Source organism: Corvus hawaiiensis, chromosome 20 (genome assembly GCF_020740725.1).
Source record: "Corvus hawaiiensis isolate bCorHaw1 chromosome 20, bCorHaw1.pri.cur, whole genome shotgun sequence".
Classification (NCBI taxonomy): domain Eukaryota; kingdom Metazoa; phylum Chordata; class Aves; order Passeriformes; family Corvidae; genus Corvus; species Corvus hawaiiensis.
Window position 1 is genome coordinate 2385292 of NC_063232.1, and position 22466 is coordinate 2407757.

General features: G+C 54.6%; 1 long non-coding RNA gene across 2 annotated transcripts; it reads left to right on the top strand.

Moving 5' to 3' along the window:
- Window positions 1-87: 87 nt before the first annotated feature.
- LOC125336266 lies at window positions 88-21898 on the top strand. Of its 2 annotated transcripts, XR_007207716.1 has the most exons (5): window positions 88-158; window positions 1525-1768; window positions 15674-15795; window positions 19021-19312; window positions 21250-21898. It is a non-coding gene; the product is annotated as an uncharacterized LOC125336266 (long non-coding RNA). The 2 variants fall into 2 exon arrangements; XR_007207715.1 differs by lacking the exon at window positions 19021-19312.
- The last annotated feature ends 568 nt before the right edge of the window (window positions 21899-22466 follow it).

The following is a 22466-nucleotide window of genomic DNA, read 5'->3' on the forward strand; positions in this document are numbered from 1 at the left end:
CGCCGGGCCCGCCGCTCCTCCGCAGGTGCGCGGTGCTGAGAGCCGCCCCCTCCGCGGTGCGCGGAGCCTCCGTGGCTGACGGGGAAAGATGGGAACACCCCGGGCTGCGCGGCCGCCTCCAGGGCCTTGCTCGCCCCGCCGCGGGAGGGGCGCGGCAGGTGCGCGGGGAGGGGGCGCGGAGGCACTGCGGGTGCGGCGGGAGGTGGCACCGGGAGCCTCCGCGGGTGCCAGCCCTGTCCCCGGGGCGAGCCGGGGAAGAAAAGCCGGGGCCGCCGGGGCCGCGGCAGCGGCGGGGACGGGACCGGCGGCGACAGGCGAGCTCTGGTCACACCGGCACCGACAGGGATGGAGTGAGCGGGGCAGACCGGCACCGTCGGTCATGTGGAAGGGATGACGGGGAAGGGACGACCCGGGCACGCCGGTACCGTCCGGGACGGTGGCGGAGCGACCCGAGCGCGCGGGTACCGTCAGGGACGGGGCTACCGCGGGGCGTGGGCTTTAAGTCCCCACTTCTCCCCCGGCGCCCGGAGCCGGTCGGGGCGTCTCGGGGCGCGGCCGCGGAGGAACGAGCAGCTCTTTTCCTCACCAATTACCCTTCTCCCACTCGGGATTTACGGCCGCGGGCGCGGCGGGGGCGCGGCCCCCTCGGGCTGAGGCGCAGCGCCGGGCGCAGGGCGCCCTCTGCTGGCGCCGCCGCGCTCCCGCCGCCGCGCGGCCCCGACGGGGGGAACGGGGCGGGCGCGGCCCCTCCTCGGCCTCCCCCGCGCTCCCGTCCCGGCCTTCCGGGGGCTGCGGGCGGGGAAGGGGCTTTGAACCCCCCCAGTGACTGAGGACAGGTGCTGGGGCTGAGTTTCTCGACGACGGGAGAGGAGATGCTGCCTCTGTGACAATTTCCACTTGCAGGGGGGACTAGCAGGGTGGGAAAGTCTTCCCCTGGAGGAGGGACGTGTAGTGACTAAAGCTAGGCTTGCAGGATTATTTCCAAATAAACATCACTCAGGATGAGCAGCAATTTAATGGGCTCTATTTTTAGTGAGGGGGCGCAACGTGTGCCAGTGTGGGGGCTCCTCTGGCCCTTTTCTCTCTAATCCAACCATGCTGGATTTAGGCTAAGGTGGCTGGGACAATCACAGGGGGGAGAAGGTGACGATGCTGCAGGACGTGGTGGGGCAGCCTCACGATGGGTTCCTGCCGTCCTAGGGGGTCAGGGACAGCCCTGTCATCCATCCCGGCTTGTGGACCAAGCATTGGTGCCAGTGGGACATCCCCACGTACCCACTGAGCACAAAGCCACTCTTCACTGAGGAGGGGAATAGTGTTCTGTGGGTTCATGACAGTGACCCCAAGAAACAGTGCCCAAAGGCAGGGAGCAGGGCCTGGGCCCCCCAGCCAGGGTGTTTCAGCAGGAGCTGAGCTGCTCCACGTCTGCCTTTGCCATCCCCAGGCTCTGAGAAACCCTATTCAAGCAGCTCGATGAGCAGCTACCCATTAGTCACGCACTGTACTGGGATTTCTTTTCCTCAGCTATGAAAAGGCCGTGAGAGGCCCTGCGGAGGCACATCCAGCACAGCACCCCCGAGGCTCTGCTGCTCTGCACCTGGCAAGACCTGGCTTGGCTGTGTCACTGCGGTCACAATCAAGTCACAAAGGTGAAGTGCTGGGTGCTCCGGTGACTTCATGAACTGGTGTTTAACCAGCAGGTAACACAGGTGCCGTGCCACCAGAGCTGCGAGGTCCTCAAACACCGAAGTTTTCACTAGGTTTAGTGGTGAGTTCTGAATCTCTTCAGCTAAATGCACGAGGTGCTTGGCCAGACACTAAAAATAGCAGAGCTGCCCTGAGGGCTTCGTGGGCCTGGTGGACAAACCCTGGCCGACTTGGCCGCTGAGCTGCCGCGCAGCACAATAGTGCTGCTGGAAGGGCTCCACGGGCGGGTGTTTGTAAACAGGAACATGAACTCCTGCCAGAGCATCTCATGGCCCTGCAGAGGGGGAACGCTGCCACAGCTCTTGTCCCTGTGCAGCCCAGGGGGGCTTTGCAGGACCCCTTGGCCCTCATCTGGGCTGCCAGCCCTGCGTTCATCTGTTATCCCAGAGAATCAAAGAATGGTTGGGAGGAATCCTCTTTTTCCAACCGCCTGCTGTGGGTAGGGACACTTTCTACGAGTCCAGGTTGCTCCAAGCCCCATCCAGCCTGGCCTTGGACACTGCCAGGGATGGAACAGCCACTGCTTCTCTGGGCACCCTGTGCCAGGGCCTCACCACCCTCACAGGGAACAATTTCCTAGCAACATATAATCTAAATCTCTCCTCTTTTAGTTTTAAACCATCTTCCTTGACCTGTCATCTGCCTGTGTAAAAAGTCGTTCTCCTTTTTTTATAAGTCCCCCTTAAGTACTGAAAGTTGCAGAAGGGCCGAGAATGATGCCATGGGGCTGGGCATGCCGTGGTGCCAGGATCCTGCCCCAAATCAGGAGCTCCCCCAGCCCTGGGGAATCCCAAGGCCTGTCGCTGCCACACAGAGGACCAAATCCCCCGTTAGAACAATTCAATGAGCATCTGCCAGCCCCGACTGCGCGAGCGCGGGGTGCGGCTGCCGGGGAAGGGAGCCCCGGTCCGATGGGACCGGCAGCGGGTGGGCGGTGGGGCGGCAGCTCTTTATGTCGGGCTGGCGCCGTGCTGCCGCCGCGCCTCCTCCGCACCCGGGACAAAGCGGAGCGGGCCGAGCCCCGGCCCCGGCTCCCAATTAGGGCACCGCCGGCCCTGCCCCCCGCGGAGCGCAGGGGCGAGGGGGGCGCAGCCGCGGTCACGGCCCCGGAGCCCCAATTACCCCCGGGGCCGCCGCTCTGTCTGCGGCTCCCGATCGCGGATCAATAGACAAAGGGCAGCGGCGGGGCCCCGGCGGGCTCTGCACACACCCACTCCCCCCTTCCCCGTGAAGCCTCGCCCCCCATCCCGGCCGGGCATCCCTGCGCACCTGCGCGCCCGCCGCACCTGTGCGCTCGGGGCGGGATGCGCGGCTGCGGGGCTGAGCCCCGGTGTGGAATGCAGCCGGTCTCTGCCGGTGACTGTCCCCTCTGCCTGCTCCAGGACTGAGCCCCCGGAGCCTCTGCTTGGATCCTTCCTCCGGGCACCGGCATCTCAAAGGCTCTTAGCCCCACTCATCCGGTTCTGGCCCGCTATCCCCGCGGGGGCACGGTCCTTGTCCAGGGCCGGGGCTGTGGGAAGGACGCAGCAGCCGTCCAGGCTGTTCCCTGCCACAAGGTTCCCAGAGCCACTTTGATCCGTGTGGGTGTCTGGGGGGTGGAGGGAAGGAGGGGTAAAAACATTATCAGTGAAAAAGCAGCTGTTTATTTTGATACGAAGCCGGTTCTTAGCCGCAGGCACCGTTTGCTCCGTCCGTGCTCTTCAGGCAGGGTGGGAAAGGGGAAAGGGGAGGCTCTCGGTTTATTCCGGTTGTTTACAGCGGCGGGTGATGCCGAGGGACAGCCAGGTCCGTCGCCCCTCGGCGCCCGCCCGGGCCTTTTCCCAAGCCTTCCTCGGAGCCGCGCCGGGAAGGGAGGAGGCTCTGCTCGGGACATCCGACGGGATGGAGCGGAGGCTCCCGGCGGGGGGAGCCCAGCTGTCCCCTCCTTTGCTCTCCTAGCGGGGCCACACCGCTCCCAGCCCGCGCCTCAGGGCAGTGGCACTGGAACGGCACCGCTTGGTTGTGGGGTCGCAGGAAAACCCAAACCTAAACCCGGAATTTTCCCTGCCCGGGATATGCCCCAAATCCCGAGAATCCCGGCGCTTCCCCGAGCTCGCCGCCAGGTGGAACAGCGGCGCCGCGCCGAGGGGCGGTCCCGGGGGAGCGGACGTGTCGGGGGTCCCGGGGGGAGTCCCGGGGGTCTCCGGACGGTTCCTCGGAGGCAGCAGCCCGTACCGGTGGCACCGTCAGTGATCCCAGGGGTTTGGCTTCCTACAGACCGCAGGAGTGGGGGATCTGTGGCAGGTAGCCCGCATTGTGCCCACCCTCCAGTCCATCTGTCACCTGTGTCCTGCCACCTGCATGGCCATGTTGCACCTTTCTGAGGGCGTTTGTGTGGGTGTCTGTTCACTTTTCCTGTCATGTGCTCATGTGAACAACCACCCAGCTGATTGTCGAGGATCTGGCACTGTTCCCCGGTTTTGTGGGTTCTGCCAAAAGTGCACCTTCTACACCTCCAGAGCCCCTCAGAATGCAGAGAATAATCACTCCAAGGCACTTGAGGCCCAACAAGCAGCCTGAAGCAGTGATGCTCTGTCTTCTGAACGGAAGGTCTTACATTGGCCGAGGAATTAAGGGATGAAATCATGCGGGGAAGGCTGCTCCTCTCCCTTTGGCATTGCTGTAGCTGGTGACGTGAGCACAGGTACATCTGTCCTTCGCTTCCCATTGATTCCTGTAAATGGCCTTTGCCTCCAGCCTTGGGCCTGGCATGCTCGGTAATTCTCTGGAAATAAGATCTAATTAAAATGAGACAGCGCTGTTGAGGGACTACCTAATTGTCTTTGCAAAATAACGTTGTGGAGATCCTGGCTTGGTTCCCAGCAGAAAGGTGTTGTCAGTGCAAAATCCTGTGAGGCTTGGGGGAATCAGTTAAAGGCTTTTGGGAAATAATTCCCCAGGCTGGGAAATAATGAGCTGGTGGAGATACTGCAGTACTGCTGTCCCTGGGCCAGCTGTCCTCCCCTTCCAGACCATGTCAGGCCTCAGGGACCCCCTCAAAATGGCTTTAAAAGAGGCCAGTTCCACGTGGGGTTCAGCCAAGGTCAATGCCAGCAGGTATTCCTGGGGTTTCCCTCTACTCCCCCTGTACTCCTGTCTGCCCACATCAGCAAGAAGGGAAATCATTTGGCTGTTAAACCCTCAAATGCATCCAGGATCCTGGATGATGGACCTAGATATACATATATCTATGTTTATATATATGCCCCCAGCTCCAAGCTCACCCCATCCCATTCCTGCTGTGTCTCACTCATTCCAAAGGTCCCACTGGGAACCGAAGGCTGGCACTACAGGGATGCTGTGTAGTGCTGGGAGGGGAGGGTGTCACCAGCTCCCCTCATTCCTACAGAGCCTTGGGAAAGTTTTGGGACAAGACCTTTCCTGGTCTGCCAGACAGCACGAGAGCAGCCGGCCTCCACGAGAGGGAGCGTTTGCAGGGATTTTTATTCCAGCTGGATTGTTTTGGTTTTCCCCTGTTTTCAAGCACAGACCATCCCTCTGGCTGTCTGAGCCCTTTGCCTGCATGAAATGCCCGTTTTCCTGGGATGGGGGAGAACTGGGCAGAACTCTCAGCTTTCCTTTTCTTTTTGAGAGAGTTGTCATGTTGAATTAGTGCCATGACATGAGGGGAAACTCTTTGGTGACATGAGGAGAAACTGCTCTTTCCCTGGCTGGGTGGCAGGCTCCTGTCCCATGTGAACAGGAGGATGGATGTTTTCCTCCTTTTGGCCCTACTGCAGGGAGGAAGAAGTCCCTCTTACTAGGCTGTCTGGGGAATGTTGTGTGTGGTCTTGGTCAAGTGTGGGGCAGGGCATGAGTGGCCAAGCCAGCCCCTCACCATGGGGAGCACTGGAATGTGCTTCAGTGCTTGACCAGGTCCCCCAGGAAGGGATGGCTGGAGGGACCCTGGCCCTGGGACACCCCAGTGTGGCTTCTTGTGGCAAAAAAATGGCTTTGGCAGCTCACACACTTGGCCTGTGGCCTGGGGTGGTTTGCTGGGCCCTCATTTCAGGACTGGGAGGGGGATCCCACCCCTCCCCATCTCACTGCTCCCCTCTGCAAGTCACTTTGAGACCCCAGCAATGCTTGTGATCCTTCTAGAATGGGAACAAGCTGTTTATAATTTCCCAAGTGACTGCTACAAATCCAAGGCCAAAACTCCCACTTCTGGGGGCACAGGATCATGTCCTGGTGCCTTGGTGGCCACATGAGCCATGGGTGGTTTGGAAGGAAGATGCACAGCCAGCTCGAGGCTTGGGAGAGGACCTGGTCCTGGCTCCCCCTGCCCTCCCTGTGTGTCCCTGGAGCCTGGGAGAGCCTAGACTACCCTATCTGCAAATAGCAGAGCAGATTATCAGCGAGCACGTCTGAGATTAAAGACCCCTCTTTATGTCTGGTTCCCCCAGAGCCGGGGAGGCCGGAGCTGAGTTCGGTGCAGACTGTTTGGCACCACGGGACTGATTGCTGGGGTAACCTTTTCCTTGGCTGGGAGAAGAGAGGAGGGCTCAGACAATTTTCAGTCAAGGATAGAAAAAAAGAAAAAAAGAGAAGGGAACACACAACAACAACAACAGCAACAACAGTTTATTCCAGCAGGGTGTTGGGAGGAAATTCAGGCACAGCTCTGAGATGGTCCCAGTTTGTGTGATCTGAGCCAGGGAGTGAGTAACTGGGAGGGTTTGTCCCTGTGTTCTTCTTCAACAACCACTTGGTACTGGAAATTCTTGATGGAGAACCCAGTGAGAAGCCCAGAGGTGGTGGATTGGCAGCTGCAGGATGCAGAAAAGCCCTGGGGCTGCTCCTGCTTTGCTGTCCCGGCTGCACGTGCAGAGCTTACACGGGTGCAGCACATGAATCACAGAGCCTGGTGCTGTGCAGGGAGGGCATCCTCATCAACACAGAGTGAGATTTTTTTCTGAGAGTGCTCTGAGGGCTCTGGTTAGGAGGAATGGCAAAGATTTCTCTGTATTCTCTCAAGCAAAATGTGTGCCCAGCTGCTCTGAGCAAACCTCAGCCTCTGGAGGGTGCACAGCCGAGGCCGGCCCGGAGCTGGGATAGTCCTGGCCAGCCAGAGCGGCTTAACAGGCTTAGGGCAGCATAGTTCTTATAAACAATCACATGAATTAGCACAAATCTCATTAGATCCGTGCTTCTCCTGTGTTCCTAATGCCTCTTGTAGGGTCCTGTGCAGGCGATGACCGAAGAAATTCTTTCCAAGAGGAAAGAGCCGTGGCATTTTGGGTTTGCTTTTCTCAGAACCATTTCCATTACGCTTAATGGACAGGAGAGCAGAAATCTAATAGGTAAAAAGCCAGTCAAGGTCCTTGGGTATTTTAAACCTGATTTAAAGTTTTGGCTGCTCTGTTAGAGCAATGATTCAGCTGATGGTGCCCAGGGGTGCTCCACGTGTCTCCCCTGTGAAGCAACAGGGACTCGGTGATGTCTCTGCTCTGATGTGCCCCAGACAGCTCTGCTTTCCTTTGGCTCTTACTCTTGGCTGGCTGGTAGCCTGGCACCGTGGGGAATGGGCGTCTGGGCACGTTTTTATAGCATGTTCTGTTAGGAGTGTAGTGGAAGAGGTGGTCGGTGCCCAGAAAGCACAGGAATAGTAGATTCAGCCTGGAGTGCTTTGGGGAAGGGATTTTTCTCCTGTTGGTGCTGTGCATGTCTGCTGAATGCTGCCCACTCCTGGGCAGTGCCACTCTCCAGTCTCCCATTTCTCCTCTCAAATCACTCCAAGAAGCAACACAGAAGTTTCCTTCCCTTGTTCCAGAACCATAGGTGCTCCTGGGGTGAAGCACCTCGGCTGCTGCTTCAGGACTGGGCTCCTGGGAGTCGTGGCAGGAGACGCCACGGGATCTTTAATGACAAAAAAACCGTTTTTTACATCTCTGCTGAAAGTCTGTTGCTGCTTCACCTCTCGGCAGAGGAGGGATGTGAGCAGCAAGGAGCAGGCAGCAGAGCTTGAGAAAGCAGCTCCCCAGGGACTCGGTCTCTGGCGGAGCAGCCCGGGATAAACGAGCATGAGAAAAGCAGGCTTAGCCCTCCAGTCACCCTTTAGATGCGTTTCCGGCTGCTTTTCATCTCACTCCGAGTTTAAAAGCCATCTTATTCCAGCCCCGCCGCTGCCGCCAGCCTCGGCAGGGCTTCAAAGCGGGGCTGTCTGTGGCGGCCCGGAGGGAGCGGCGCGGGAGGGGCCGCGTCCCCACGGCACCTGCCAGCCCCGGACACGGGCACGGGGAGGGGCTGCCCTGCAGCAACCCCCCTGCACTGCCAGGCTCTTCCCTCCGTGTGTTTGTGGCCGCTCGGGAAAGCGTGGTGGGACCGGGCTGCTTGTGGGGGACATGGCAGAGGGGCTCTTTCTCCAGACCTTTTTTGTCCCGCTGGTGAGCTCAGCTTTGCACTGGGGAGTGGGGTCACTGCTAAGCCGGGGACCAGTGACTTCTTGGAGTTTTGCATTCCCTTTTTACATTCCCTCTTTTCTAAATTTCCTCTTCTCCCCTGCGGCTCCCTGTGGTGTGGCTGGGGACAACACCAGGAGTGGTTGGTGACACCGCTGTCACACACCCAGTGTTGGGGGGGATGCAGGGGAGTCCCACAGAGTGCGTTTGTGGGGTTCGGCATTTGGACCACCTGGAAATAAGAGGGTGGTGGGTAACAGTGTCCAGCAGAGCTGTGACTGTGTTGGCCATCAGGGTGGTGGCTGTGGCTGTCACAGCTCGGGGGGGGCCGGTGGATCCCCCCTATGACAGAGGGACCACTGCCTGGAGGACAGGGATTCTCCTGCGTCCAAGTGACGGCTGGCAATGGGATCTGCTCCTTCCTAGATCACGCACAAGTGATTTCACCCCACCAGCGCTCTGGGCAGAAGCCGGAGGCAACACCTGAATTTGGCAACAGAGAGAGGAGGGGCCAAGTCGTGTCAGAAACCCAGGATGAGCTGCAAACCTCTCTGATGGAAATGTGCTGCCCAATCTCTTTTTTTTGTTGTTGTTGTTTTATTTGTTTGCCAAGCCCACGGATGTGATTCTCCATTTTCTCCCAGAGTTTTTGCTTCAGCAGATCTGTCGGGAGAAGTGCACTTACTGCTCGGTGACAAAACACATTCTCGAGATGGAAAAAGCCCTTTTCAAGGAAAACATGACATTTCAATGGAAAAGTAACTTTGCATGCTGTTTCTAATTTTAAAGCTCTGCCTTGGAATGCTCCCATGGACTTTGAAATCAGAGCTGGCTCTTATGCTTTCCAGGTTTTATCCACCTTTCCCATATAATTTCAAATTGCTCCCTCTGTTAACGAGACAATATTAATTCTGCCTTGGTGGATTTTGCATAGACTGCTTCCAAAGCACAGTTTCCCTTATCCCATCCCTTTTTTCTGTGTTTTCTTTCCCCCAGCTCTAGACTATAAATACCTTTAGGCCAGACTGTGGGAACTGCACAAAGCCCTGTACCTGGCTGATGCCTCCTGAATGGATGAATGAGTGAATGTTCTTCCCGGTATTGCTCCGTACTGAGATTAACTCTTAAAGCCACATGCTACAAATTAATGCATCTGCTCATTCCTAAAGCATTTCATCTCCATTAAACCTGCTAGCATTAATTTCCCCCTGTTAATCTGACCTGTGCCATGAGGGAGGAATGCTGGTGGGCTTTTCCCCCTCTATTCCGTGCAGTCCTGGTTTGTCCTCACTGAGCTTAACTTTTAAAGCAGAGGAGCGAAACCAGCCGTGAGCCAACTGCTGCTGGAGCCAGCAGAGGGGAGGCGAGAGCAGAGATTCTGCCTTTCCCCACTTCGCAATAAATTTCAGGGGAAGGGAAAAATGGCTACTGGGTTATTTCTATCAATTTCCCCAAATAAGAGCGGTGCGGTCGAGCTGATAACGGCAGCGGTGTCAACAGCAATCGATGCCATGGCAAAGCAGCAGTGGCAGACGAAGCTGAGGGGCAGGGAGAGGATGGAGGGTTTTCCCCATCCCTTACCCCTGCTGAGAGCTGCTTTTCTCCTGCATTTCTCCTGCAGCATCCCAGTGCAGCCCTCGAATCCCACTGCCACCCCCTGCTCCCAGCTCTCGCATGAGCAGGGTGGATGCAGCACTAAACCACTTTGGCAGTGGTGGCCAAATTTGCCTGTGAGGGAAAGGCCGCATCCTTCCATCCCCTGAGGCACCTGGCATCCCTCTCCTTGGCACAGCTTCTGCCAGCCCTGTCCCACACTCTGGGAGAGCAGGGAATATTTACACTGGGAGATGCTATCGTGGTGCTGCTCGAGCTGTCCCTGGAGGTGAAGCACAAACAGGTTCACTGCAACGAGGTCACTCTTTTAACAGGTTTAAGTGGGTTTCACTGTAAAATGAATTTATTTCAACAAAACCTTTTTTGATAAATTAAACCAGCACCGCTCTGTATATAATTTCTATAAACAATCTTCTCTAACGTTTACCTAACCTGGGCATGCAGAAACTCTTGCACGTTAAATATTAGATGAAAAGGGGCTATGAAACATTTAAATAATTCCTTTTTTTTTTTTCCAAAGCAAGAAAGCCGACATACCATGGGAAAATACTCTGCTGCTGTTGAGCTGAGGTTTTCCTGGCTTCTGCCAAGAGCGAGGGGAGACAAACTCCTCGTGCTGCCATGGTCTGGTGTTGGTTTTTGTATTTCCAGGGCTGTAGCACGAGGCTCACTGCGACTTGCTGGGTGCCAGCACCCATCCACACTTCTCCCATGTATCTGGTGGCTGGTGATGTGGTGATTTAACTCCTGTGTCATGTTTGCAGGGTCCTGGGAAGCTTGGCACTCATTAATTAGTGAATTTACCTCAGAGCATTCATTAATTCATTAATTAAAGAATTACAGCCCTACTGCAGGTGCTGGTTGGGGGGAGCTGTGGACTGGTGGGATTTTATGTGCCATGGACTTGTGGTGGTTCAGGCTGTGCTGGGTCATTTGCTGAGTGATTTGGATGTTTTCCCTTAACCTCCCTGACTGCAGAGCACCCTGGAGAGATGGACATGACTTCAGTGAGAACAAACTGTCCAGCTCTTAAAAGAGAGCTGAGGTGAGTGAGAGATTAAAATAGAGGGAATGTAGTTTGCAATTAAATATAGTTTAATTGGGTTAGAGGGAGGACAGCAGAAATGTTTCTGCTAAATAATTCAGGATTTAGAGATACCCTCACAGCACGTCCTGCTCAGCTCTTCAGATCCTTGGATGGGGCTTGGAGCAGCCTGGGATAATGGAAGGTGACCCTGCCCATGGCAGGGGGTGGAAGGGGATGACCTTTAAGGTCCCTTCCAACCCAAACCATTCTGGGATTTATGAAAGGAATGATATAAAACCACACAGCAGATAGGAATGATATAAGGTAGGTTCCAGCTGATGGACTTGTGTGCTGTGAGAGTCCCCACCTGCCAGGGATGAGACCTGGACAGGCTCAAAGTGTCTTTTGTCACTGTCTTGAGTGCAAGTGCACAGAAACCCATTCTGCTTTAGGCAGGGAGAGCCTGCAATGAGCTCATGTGTTACTTGAGGGTTTTGTGGATACTGGGATTGCAGGATCTGTCCAAAATATGTGTTAAAAATCAGTTTATCTTCCAAATAAACCCTCAGAAATTCCAGTATCTCCAAGACGTGTTTGGAAGTGATTTATTCTTTTTGCTTTTGGTGTTTCCCTGACGCTTTCCAGCATTATTTTTAATGACACTGTGTTACCAGAGATCACTTCTGGTGGATAACACAGTATTTATGGAGAAACCAACAGCTAAATCTGGTTATCATTGACGTTGCTTATAAAATACACATAGCAACCAAGATACTGACCATGGCAGTAAATTGAAAATATATTGAAAACATAAAGCATTCTTCCAATTTATTAGTAATATTAAAAAATATTTGGGCAGGTTTTTCCCCCCCCTTGATAAAAAGAAAGATATAGAAGCTGTTGTGAGGAAATCTGTGGTAGTGCTGGTCCGAAGGCAGGCGTGGTGAGGAGGGTGAGAGGTGTGCTGGGTTTTGTGGGATTTCAGATAGCAAACAGCCCACTCTGGACATGCTGTGGCAATGCCTGGGGCACAGTTCCACTGCCAAAGTGCTTGTGGAGATGCTGCCGCAGGGTTTTTGCTGATCCTCCTGGCCCTGAGGCGTCCAGGAAGCAGGTTTAGGAGGGGTGGTGGCTTTCCTCTGCTGGCTGCAGCCCCTGGTTCTGGTTGAGGTCACCCTCTGCTCCCACAGCACTGCACAATTTGGGCACGTTGTTGAAAGGGTTAACCCTGGCAACTGCTGGGTAAGTGTAAAAATATTAATAAGGCTGCTGCAGGTCACCCTAAAATGGGAATTTATGGTGGTAGTCAAAGCTAATGTTTGGGATCAATGCAACATCCCTTCTCAGAATGAAAAAATAAATTAAACAGACCGTCATACAGAGGGTATGTAACCAAATCAATCATGTTTATGGCATTTAATCAAAACTTGATTCAGTTAAATTTATTCCATATGATAGCCCTGTGCTTCACAGGATGCACACCTTGCTGGTGAGGCTCAGCCAGCCCTGTGCTGCTCACCAGAGCCAGGGCTCAACCCTGTGTCATTACACGTTAATGAGATTAGGGGCATCCATTTGTGCAGGATGCTCTGAGCAGAGGGTGGGGGGTGTGTCTGTGCACCCAGAGAACTGATCACGGGGCTTTGCTGTGGGTAAATAATAGGTGTTTAGTGACAAATATCCCTCTGGCTCCTGCTGCAGGGCCCTGCTTGCTCACTGCTGGCTGTGTCTGGAGGGTGAGGTGGTGCATGGCCTCGTGGGCAGCTGTGGTGGGACAAAACGTGCCCCAAACCCCAGGTGGGGCAGCCCAGGCACACTGGTTTATGCCATGCTGAAATCGCAGCACTCATTGAATCCACCCATCCTGGCCAGATCCATCTATCCCTTCAGGAAGGCTCCTGCCACCATCCCACAGGAGCAGATCCTTGGAAGCAAGAGGTGCTCACACCTCCCTGCCTTCCTGCACCACCAGGAGCTGTGTTCCCGTCCTGGAAGGAGGATTTGATGCCACAGACCTTCCTTCTCCTCCTGGAAGTTGAATATTAGAATTCTTCCTAGCTGTGTATATAATTCAGTACATTAATCTTCCCTTAAAACATGCTCCTTCCACAAAGCCCCTCTGTATTGATCCAACAAAGACAATCATATATTATGGGGGGGAGGGGGAAACAGCTGAAATATTTGAGATTGGCCCTTCTGGGGGATTTATTACGTGTCTGAACTATAGTGTCTGCCTATTTTTTTATTCTAAGCCTCTATGACAGGGGTCAGGTCTTCCTCCATACACTGTACAGTGCTGTGCACTGCGATGGGGCTCTATGAAATGCTCAGGATGATTAATCACACCCTATAAACACACTTCTGGTGTGTTTGGAGGCATGCACGTGTGTGTACATCAGCAAACTCCAGCAACAGGTACTGCTTGTACCTGTCCAGTGCCCTTGTAGGGTCCTGAGCAGCATGGCCTGGCTGTGGGGTACTCCTTGGTGTGTGCAGGAGGTGCATCTGGAGACCTTTCTGAGCTGGATTTGTTTTGGTTCTCTGTTTTTCCCAGCCCCGTTGGTTTCAGTGATTTCCTGAGCGGGATGCAGTCCTAGGGCATGTCACAAAGGTGATGCAGAGCACAAGTCTGGGGGATTTTCTGGTGATTCCCTGCATGGGAGCCCATCACCCTCTGCCTCTGGGCATGGAGATCCAGGCTTGAGGATCTCCATGCAGAGTGGATGCCCTTTAGGAGAGGGGTCATGTTCCCTCTCCATCCATACCCCAAAATCAGGAGGCAAAGCAGACAAGCTGAGAACCTCGTGAGTCAGGGAATGAGAAAATAATGAATGAGCAGGATGGACTGTTTATAAATGTGTGTGAGATTAATGAGCAAAGGCTTCTCCATAACACAGAAGGCATGAAATCAATCCCGCGCTCCGAGAATAATGAGGGAATCAATAGGATTACGAGGTTAAGGCCGGAGTAAACCTGAATGACAGCTGCAAAATAAATTTTATTTGGAGGACGTGGCTGGGGTTAAATGAAATGTAATAAATAATGTAAAGCATTTAAGGGGTGGGGAAATGGTCCAGAGATGTAAGGAAGAACAGAAGGCCCTACAGTTGCTAAATCTGCCCAGTTCATACCCAAAGCACGTTTTTGCAGGCGAGTGATGGGTGTGACACACACCCTGCCTGTGGCACGGCGAGGTCGTGCCCTCTCCCCTCATGGTCCAGGACAGGGACAGGAGCAGGGAGGTGGCAGAGGTGGCACCAGGATCTGGGGCTGCAGCAGTGGCACCAAAGCAGGACAGGGATGTGTATGTGTGAGCTGCAGTCTGGGATGCATTTGGGGTTCAGCTCGTATGAACTGCAGCTTTGTGCATCCCTTTTCCCCTGTGTTTCTCTCCTGGTGTCCAACTATAAAAAGCCAACACTGCCTGCGTCCCACTTCCCACAGAACTCCTGGAGCTGCTGCACGGCACAGAGACCTTCCTCTGCCGAGCCCAAAGCAAAGCTCACACCTACCCCTATGCACAGATCCTCTGCCGTGGTCACTGCGGGGACAGGCACCCTTCTGGATGCAAGACCCTGAACTTGTTCCACTTTTGCCCTCACGGTGGGAATGTCTGCTCCTGCTCTGTGCTCCAGCAGGCACGAGATGTCCTGCTGACCTTGGCTTTGGGGATAAATCTGGGCAGGTGGGTGCAGCGCTGTGATTTCAGGTGCTCACCACCTTCTCCTGGTGGATGCTTTGGAGCTTGAAGCTTTTTGGAGATTGATACCGAGTCTGCTGCTCCCTGAGAGCCGAGACACTTCCAGTGCCTCAGTGAAAATTGAGCTGCTCTGAGAAACCGGCCACAGGAGTGGGTGCCAGACCAGTGTGAAGTTGTAAATGGCTGCCCTGATTTTTCCAGCATGATTAACTCCTGGTCCTGCTCCTCCTTGCTAGTTCTCAGGGAAGGCGATTTGGAGTTCCTGGGATGTGGTCAGTGCTTTAGAGGCAGAGCCCAGCCCAGGGAGGTGGCAGCTGCTTCTGCCCCCGAGGAAACACATATCCCACTCCAGGAGGAGCAGCTCCGAGTGGGGATGGGACAGCAGAGATTTTGCTCTTGAATCACCACGTAAAAAAACCCCTTCTGCTTCCTTCTGGGATTGGCTCCCCGGGATGCTTTTCCAGCAGGTTACCCCGTGCCCCAGGGCTTGCTCTCCCGGCCGGACCGTGCGTGTGCGGCTCAGCCCTGCTAATCACGGCTGCTCCGTGTGTTTTTCCAGTGGTTAAGGGGATGACTAATAGAGCTGTCCTGCCTGCGTAATGCACGCTGACAACAGCGAGCCTCAGGGGAGGCGAGCACAAAGAGAGGGATGTGAGGGAAATTGCTTCAATTTGTCCCCTGCCAGAGGATGGGTTTTCCCTGTGGTACATCCCTGCCGTGCTGGGGAGCTGGACTTGCCTCCTGCCACCCTTCCATTTGCAGCTGCCTGGAGCTGTGTGTCCGTCTGTCCATCCCAGGTCAGACAGTGCAGCACGGGGTCACTCCGTGTGGCACCTGCCCCGTGCGGGGGATGCCCCTGTGCATCCTGACCCTGCTGTGTGTTCGTGTCACTGCTGGTGCCAGCAGCACAGGCTGTCGATGGCACCCCTGGCTGTTGGTAGTTCACCCCACTACTGTGTGAGGAGGGGTTTGCAGATCTCTGCATGCACAGGTGGGTCCCCAGTGCCCGCTGCCCATGCATCCCTGTGTGTCCCTGCACACGTGTGCCCAGTCCTACAGACCCGCCTGCCTCCCACATGAAACTTTTCCTCAACAAGATGCAGAAAAATGCCTTTCAGTTGCCTTTTAATAGCTCCTGTAAATCTTATTTTATGCTAATGCTAAAGACACATTTATTATTGTCAGAAAGGAGGAAGAACTGGTGAATCCCTGGCTGGCCCCAAAGCGGGTGACTTGGAAAGAGCTGAGGGAGAAGGTTGAGAGCCACGGTTATCCCTCCTCATTTGGGGACACAGCAATGACACCAGGTAAGAACCTTGGGCTGCTGATGGGGTGCAGATCCCCATGCCTGGAATGGGCTCAAGGGGTCCTGGCTGCAGCACCTGGAGCTGTGGATCAGGCTCAGGAACCAGGCTGGGGACACTCATATCCAAGCACCCACGTGCTTGTTCTCTTCCAGCACCTTCCATGCCATAAGAAACCATGCAGGGTGTATATATATTTTTTAAATGTTTTTTATTTAATATTTTTAAACCATTGCACAGGCAACCTCAATCCCAAATCCCAGCCCGGAGGTCAGTGGAGAATTGGCCCTGCACCTGCAACCTGAAACCAGCTCTGCCTGGCTGGAGAGCCTCATGCTGCGCCACTAATGAAGGGTTCAGGGGGTTGTTTTTCTTTTCTATTTTATTTTGAGACGCTGTTTTGAAGCGCACGGCCAAGAGTGGGAATTTCATAGGGTAAACAGAAAAGCTGCTCTGAAGTTATTTATTGGTTCTGTTTTCCAGCTCGTGGACTAGTATTGATTTATTTTGCAGTGTCTCCAGAGGCTTCTTCAAGGTTAAAGTGTAGACATTGCATGTTAGGCTGGACTAAATACTGGCAGGAAAACACATTTGGCTCTTTTAATTGGAAAAACATACACCTTTTGTCACCCTGAGGCCAAGGCTCTACCACAGCAGCACAAGGAGGGCAGGGGAATGTACACAAGTGCGAGATGCTCTGGTTCACACTTGCTTGGGGAATTCACTGGGAGCACAAAGGTCCCCACAACTGGCTCTGGGGTCCCACCAGGCCCAGAAAGCAATTCCTCGAGAGAAGGTGCGGGCCAGCAGCTATTCCAGGTGGGGAAGCTGGGTGTGAGCCTCCTGCTGACCAAACTTAGGCTGCTTATAGGAGCCAACACAGCCAAGCTCGGTCCCAGCTTCAGTTTTGCCTCTGTGAGCTGCTCCCAAATGGCATCAGGGGCTCACCAGGCTCCCACAGCCCAGTGGGGACAATGCTGGTCCCCAGCAGTAGATGGCAGGGACTCATCCCAAGTGCCGATGCTCCACACCATGAGTAGGAGGGACTCACACATGCCAACCTCAGACCCCACTACCTTGTTTCCAGCCCATATATTTACAACCATTATTCAGTTGGAGAAGGGGGTGGAAAAGGAATTCTTCATCCCTAAGAAGTACTTACATCCTCAAAGTAATTTCCAGCCTCTGTGCTGCTTGTACCCCTTCCTTTGCCATGTTAAGGGACTTGCCCCAGGCCACTGAAGGAGGCAGTGTCGGGGACAGGGTGGCTGCTGCTGCCACAGGATCCCCTTCCCCGTCATTCCCGAGCCGGTAGCGACAGCGTGCAGCCAGGATGGAGGTGGGGAGCTCTGTTGGGAAGGTACAAGCTGAGGTTTAGAAATCATGATGTGTGAATTGAAATGGGAAGCAACGGATCTCAGGAATCACCGCAACTGCTACAAGGTGTTCCTGAAGCTGTCAGCAAGCCATCTGCCCGCTCGCCCTGGGTAAACACCGCGCTCCAGCCAGCCCTCCTTGGAAAACCGGGAAGCACATGGGTCCCATGGGGTGAACCCCTCCAGGGCAGCAGCGTGGGCCGGGTGGGAGCGGGAGGAAAGGGGCTCTGGAGCGTGCAGGCGAAGGGAGCGGCGTGGCCTCGATCGCGTTGGGGCTCTGGAGCAGAGCCCTGGCTGCGCCGCTCGCTCCTCGTAACTCATTGCGGAGACACCGCCGTGGGGAGGCCGCAGCGGCCGCGCTGGGCCCGGCCAGCAATTTATGGCTCCAGGGAAACACGGCAGCCGGTCTGGGAGCGGAGCAGAGCAGGAGGAGAGCGCCTGGGGTCAGGCGGCTGCCCAGTTCCTTTCACTCGCGCCTTGACTCTGCCCATCGCTCCCTGTGCGTGCCATGGTCACCCCAGGGGAGCGTGGGGAGCACACGTGCAGCAGGGCACTGGGTGGAAAGCCTGCCATGCTTCTGCCCCACTGCATGTCACAGCTCCTGGCACAGCTTGGGCAGTGGGGATGTCAGCCCCTTCCGTCGGGGACATGGGGCCCTGATGCCATCAGGCACCTACATGCACTGTGTGAGCTGGCACAGAGGCCACGTGGAAGTGGCCACAGGCTGGCCCCATTCACAGCCCCAGCACAGTGAGGCATGTGGCCCTGACTGAAAAAAGCTGGGTGACCTGGGATGACACGGGTGGCTGGTGTGTCAGTGCAGCCCCAGGAACGCCCCCGATGGGTCGGGACTGCAGCATCGCTGCCAGCCCCAAAGGCAGGAGCAGGAGGAAGGGCCCATGGCTGAGACAGACCTGTGGGAGAGGGCCTGGGGGGCCTGCTCGTGGTTCCTCACAGGGTTGGAGTGCAGCTCTGGTCAGTGTTCCCAGCCCTGTGCTTGCTCCGTGCTCCAAGACTGTTAATCATGCCGTGCCTCAGTTTCCCCTCTGTGCAGGGGACAGTGGTGCCCTTGTTCCCAGCTGCCCAGAGAAATATACTGAGCTTTGCTAAGTTCTGGGCTGAGTGAGCTGAGAAAAGCAAAACTGGGAAATTATGTGTATTTTTGCAAAACCAGTGCCGAAGTCCATCAGTGCCTGGTGCAGCCATGCAGGGAGGAGTGCCGAGGGTCCCGATTTCGGGGCTGAGCCCCCTCGTCAAGGATGCATGGTCCATGTTAGCCTGAGTCTTCCTGCAGTGCCAGCCAGCACTCTCAGCCTTCCCCCTCACTCACAATTCAAAATAAATACAGAGAGTGAACATGACCTTGAGTGTATAGTCTAAAGCTTTTAAAACTCTCCTCTAATTCTTTTAACTTCTCGCACATCTATCCTCTGCACCAGCCTCCTCATTTCTCTTTCTCTACAGTAAACTTATACCCTTTCTAAAGTGCCCGGAGAAGACGCTGCAGATGAAATGTTGCTTTAGCTTAATTTCCTATTCCTAACATATGCTTTAATTAATGTCATTTGCTTTGATTTGCTGCCAGCATGCCAGTGCAGCACTTCCTTCATTTTGCAACCTTAACCATAACCTTGTGGGAATGAGGATCAGGTGTTCCCGGCTGATTTCATCTGGTTCAGGGCATTTATCTCGAGCTCTGAGGCTTTTCTGTGCTTTGTCGGTGCCACCAGCACAGAGGCAAAACCACAGCGTTCTCCTTGGCTGGAGGTGCTGAGAATGTGTTGTACATGAAGGATGCTGGTATGGAAAGCACTGACCAGCATTTCTTATCCATGTTTTTTACACTTCTGAGGTTCGATCTTCCAAGGAACATGGCAAAACTGGAGAGAGGGGATGGGACCCCCCAGCTCCTGATTTCTCTGTGTCAGGATCAGAGAGGACCATCCTGCTGCTGGCTCTGTGCCTGTTGTCCCCATAGTCCCTGAGGCTCCATGGCCAGTGCTGGACCCCACTGGCCAAGGTGCTTCCTCAGGTTGATGTTCCCAGCCAAGGCAAGCATTTTCCAGCATGGAAATGGTTGAACATCGTGTGGCAGAGGTGCCCTCCTTCCAGCTGGAGCTGCCTTGTCCTCTCTGCACCACCAGGTCAGCGCTCTGAGCTGTTGTGTGAGAAAAAATTCCTAATTTGGGGGATCTTTTTCCTTCCCTTCTCCTGATGGAGCCAGCTTGGTCCCTCAACCCAGGCAGAAAAGCACCAGTAAGCTCCCGTGACTTTCTGTAACTGCTTTGCTTGAGAGCAGCTCCTTGCACAGCAGAACCTGGAGGAAATTTTAGCAATTGTCTGTTCTGGCCCCAAATCACTGGCACTTGTATACAGCAGGCCTGAAATGGCCCCTTTCCCAGACAGCTCCTTAAGCAAGGTTTTCTTGTCTCTTTATTTAATGAATCTCAGCCATCCTTTCTCTCCTTGCTGGAGCCAGGGGCAGATGCTGCTCCAGAATTTCATCACTCCCCTCTCTCCAGTTTCCCTCGTTCTACCTCCAGCAAATTTGGGGTCCCACAGCAAGTCATGTCCCACGAGGAAGAAATTCCCAGCTTCTGGGCCCCATCTCAGTTGGCTATTATTTCCCTTCATGTTTGCTTCTGTTGAGAACCTTCCCCAGGAATGGGAATGTGGGGCCTTTGTGCAGTTCTTGTCCCTTTACTGGGGAGCAAAGGCATCCCTAAGGTTGAGCCCTGCTTTCAGAGAAAGCCCTCTCCCTGGGCAGGGAGGAGAATGCCCAAAATGAAGAACAGCACTTGTCCCAGGCCTGGCCCTGCCCCACTGCAGCCCAAGGAATGTGTTTCACGTCAGTGTCCCGGGAGTGGGATGGAGGCATGGGAGGGATGTGACTGAGCAGGGAGCAAATTGCCACATCCCAGAGGCTGGCTGGTGATGCGTGCTGCCCTTGGAGGCAAAACCCTTCCCAGAGGTGGCCCCTTTCCCCCAGCCTCCTGTTCCCCAGACCCCCACAGCTCCCTTCCTCTCTGCTGTCATCTACCTCTCACCTTGCCTTCCTCCATCCCATTGTGCTGCCTCCTCTCCAGCAGCTGCACATCCGGGTGCACGTTTGTGCCTCTGCTCCAGCCCCTACGCTCCGGCCGGCTGCTCCCACTGCTCACTGCTCCCCTCTGCCCTTTTCAATCCCGGCTGCCTTCCCGTGCTCCGAAAGCCTCACGCCCCTAAACCTGCTCTGGGTGATTTAGCCAGGACCCAGGACAGGACTGATCTCTGGGAGGGTGATGCACGGCTCTCCTAGGCATCTGGCAAGGGTTTAAATCCCCGGGGCCCCTGTCTGCTCCTGGCTTAGTGTTTTCTGTTCCCTCCTCATAGTTCCAGGGCTGAGCCCTGCTCTGACCACTTACCACACTGCGGGTCTGGCCCTGGATGAGGGAGAAAGAGGAAAGATTCCCTCTGGGAAGCACCGTGGTCAAAAGGGACTGGCCAAAGAGAGCTGCAGGCTCTGGTGGGGTGCGAGGGCTTGCTGTGCTGCCTTGCTCAGGCTGTGGGTCAGAGGGGTCTGGCCCCTGAGGGGGCTCTGATGTTTGAATATGGTTGTTTGGCCCCACTGGCTCCGATTGCTGTGGCAGAGCATCATACTGTGCCACATGGAGGCTTGGACAGTGTCTGTGTCCAGATCCAGGGCAGAGACACAGCTGGCAGCTGGCTGCCTTCATTCCTCCTGCTGGGAATTTCTCACCCAGACCAGCATTTTCCTCTGTTTACCCTGGAGGACAGTGATTTCCCATAGTAATAACCCCCTCCTCATCCCCAGCACAAATTGAAAAAATCACTTTGGGCAGGACTCTCCCAGTCCCCCATCCCCTGCACGGTGATGGTTGGACAATGACAAGGACACCGTGCAGAGCCACAACACATTGCTCTGCCAGTGTGCCGGGCTGGGTTTGCAATACCTTAAGGCAGTTTCTTGCTCGGATGCAAGGCTTGAGACAAGCCTCTCCTCTTTTCTTCCTGCCTGGTGAGAAGTGACTTGCCGTGGTGTCACCTGGTGGATTGATGCGCCTCTCCTTTTTGCCCACAGCTCCAGTGCTCCAGAGCGGCTTCCCCCAGGAGGTTCCACGTGTCCTCACCAACTCCACCAACGTCCCCACAGGACACCAAGCTGCCCTGGGGCTGCTGTCCCCTCTCCATGCACACATCTGGCTGCCACCCTGACCCACACCACTGCCTGAGTCCCTTCTCTCCCAGGCTGTCCTCCAGGCCTCAGCAGTGCCGGTGACCACTGGGGGATTGTGTGACCAGAGCCACTGACCCGCTGTAAGTGGCAGAGCACCGGTGGCAGAGCCTGCTTGGCCCCCATCCTGTGCCAGTGGCAGGCCCTGCTCAGACCCCATCCCACAGCAGAGTTTGGAGGGTGCAGGAAGCAGAGCTGGGGCCGCTGTGGCACTGGAAGCCAGGCTGCAGAGAAACCGCAATGCTCCGAGCACTCGGCTTTGTTCTCCTTTTATTTTTTAAACCATCATTCCCATTCCAGCGTGGCTCCATTTGCCTGCTCCCATCCTCCAGCATGCTGTAGCTTTAGGGCTCTTTTCATTAAAAACCAAAAAAGTAATTGCAGTTTTGGGGTTTTTTGTATGTATGTATATCTTGAAGTTAAATCAGAGCTTTGGCTGGGAAATACCACTGGGGACTATCTCAGTCTGATGCTCACCAGGGCAGTGATCTCTGGACTATTCATTCTCACAAAGATTTTGCCAAGCTCATGGTAAAACCTCTTCCTTTAAAAAATGTGCAATGGATTTGAAACGTTCGTGTTTTAGATGCTACTTTAAAAAATAGTAAGTGTGCATACTGAAAAACAAAAATCCAGAGCATTTAGACAAAATTAGGGTTAGTTTTAAAAATTAGACCAATTCCACAATCGTCAGATTTTATTTCAAAAATACTTTAGCTTTAAAAAAATGTCTAGATACATGAATATTCGTTCATAGTTTAATTATTGCTGGACACAGGATTAACATTGCCGGGCTGCAACTCTCATAGCTTTGTTTGAAATTACAAGGGGTGAGTACACTTGGTACGCTGGGATAAAATTAACAAATACGCCCCCAAATATTTAAAAACAAATCGGAATATGGTTGTTCGTTTGATTTACCCGGTTCCAGTGGAGCTTGGTGCGAGACTGAGCAGCACATTCGTTTACAACGTTTTAAAACATTCGTTAAAATATTTACTTAACAGTTTAAAACAAAGCCTTAGAGCCCACAAACGTGCCCAGGTCAGGGAAATACATGTGGA